This window comes from Diaphorina citri, unplaced genomic scaffold (assembly GCF_000475195.1).
Source record: "Diaphorina citri unplaced genomic scaffold, Diaci psyllid genome assembly version 1.1 scaffold890, whole genome shotgun sequence".
In the NCBI taxonomy this organism is placed as follows: Eukaryota; Metazoa; Arthropoda; class Insecta; order Hemiptera; family Psyllidae; genus Diaphorina; species Diaphorina citri.
This window is the reverse complement of record NW_007378321.1, coordinates 32304-34229: the sequence shown is the minus strand read 5'-3', so window position 1 is coordinate 34229 and position 1926 is coordinate 32304. Positions and strand designations below refer to the sequence as shown.

The 1926-nt window shown below is 36.9% G+C and overlaps 1 protein-coding gene across 1 annotated transcript in view; it reads left to right on the top strand.

The window, feature by feature from the left end:
- Positions 1-1926, top strand: part of LOC103512828 (probable cytochrome P450 49a1) — a 17325-nt gene that overhangs the window by 11023 nt on the left and 4376 nt on the right. The gene's annotated exons all lie outside the window — the stretch shown is intronic.

The following is a 1926-nucleotide window of genomic DNA, read 5'->3' as shown; positions in this document are numbered from 1 at the left end:
TAGATTCTGACGTGACTTTGTGAAGATTCATCTTGAAAAGAACTCAAAAGTAGCATAGTAGCAAGTGTGAAGAGTAAAAGCTACTTGAGTTCTTCTTTTCAAGTTTCATAAAGGATAGGACTATGAATAAACAACAAACAGAGGTGATAGCTTTTAGAAAGTAATTTATCAAACCTTAGTTAAGTACCTACTATAGTTTCTGTCAAACCACTGATGGCAAGCAACAATTTGCATGGCTGGTAACTAGTAACCAGACAGCACAGTGGACTTGGATCTGGGAGTTGATGGTTTGAGCATAACATATCTTCTCTTCGTTAAGGTTTAAGTTCAGGTCAAATCATAAACTGTGTTGATCAGGAAACAACCAACATTTGCGACAAACATTCATTGACATCTCTTCCACTGTGTGGCAAATCCATTTACCCTTGATCCATTTTCACTCTGGACAAATCCTGTGGTGTCAGCAGAATTCCTTAACTTGGAGACATCGTAAATGCAATGAGACGTTAACAACAATAAACATTCATCCTTACCACAGTTAAAATTCCTTTGAAAAATTAATGTGTAAATAATTTCTTTTTTGCCACCCACAACCTGTAAGAATGTTTTATTTCTCTTTTGTTGATTCTATATAATTTTTGCTGTTCCAGAAAATTCCACAAGTTGTTGATCAAAATGAACCAAGTACTATTTACTAAGAAAGAGGTAAGAGCATAGCCATCTTGATGTTTCACCGTAATCAGATAGGCAAGGCAATATGTACCTACTGCCCATGTACCTATAATTATGTAGGTGCTGGGTCAACACAAGAACAGAAATTTTTTGATCTTTTTTTTTTTCATTGAAATGCCAATTATTCATGGTACAGGGACAGAGATCATTTAAAGATTTTAAAGAAAGGCCTTGATCACATTTTGAAATCAGGATATATTTGAGTCAGTACAAAATTATTCATACTTTCAAATTTTCATATTTTTTCCTTTTTTACTTTCCTTATCCTATAGGAAGGAAAGTAATGTAATCGGGTCAAAATTTCGATGGTCAGTTTTTAGTGCCAAAACACGTTTTGAGGTCCCTAGAGCCTAAATCCAAAGTTTCAGCCATTGGTCCGTATGTGTGTGTCTGTCTGTCTGTAAACAAAATATCTCAAGAAGGGTAAGAGCTAGAGACTTTAAATTTGGTATGTAGCTGTGAAATGTGACAAGGATGCGACACGAAACTTTTGGCTAAGACCAGTGCAACGCTTGGCGGCATTTCAACGCTTTTTAGCGGTTTTCGTTGTAATTTAACAATATCTCGGAAAGTTCGGAAACGGTATGAGCTAGAGACTTGAAATTTGAATATAGTTCACAAATGTGACAAGGATGCGACATGAAACTTGGTTGAGATAGGTGCTGCGGTTGGCGGTATTTTGACCGCTTTCTGGCGGTTTCTACCGTTTTCTTTGGCGGTTTTCAGCAATATCGACTATACGGTTAGAGGTATTGTAAAAGTTAGGGTAAAAGAGAACACTCAAATAAGCATCATTCAATAGGATAAGGAAAGTCGTGTGATGTTCACACCAGATTGTAGGAATAGACACGGTAGGTAATCATTACAAGGTTGAGCCTCAAATTATAATCTTCGGATTCAGTTGGAGTATTATCCAAATTATACTGCATTGACCCCCGCCGCGTGGAGGTCCCCCGAATAAATAAGATAGATATATGTATGTATAGGAAAATCTGCATACAATGGTGAAGTGTTGTAGGAATAGACACGGTAGGTAATCATTACAAGGTTGAGCCTCAAATTATAATCTTCGGATTCAGTTGGAGTATTATCCAAATTATCCTGCATTGACCCCCGCCGCGTGGAGGTCCCCCGAATAAATAAGATAGATATATGTATGTATGTATAGGAAAATCTGCATACAATGGTGAAGTA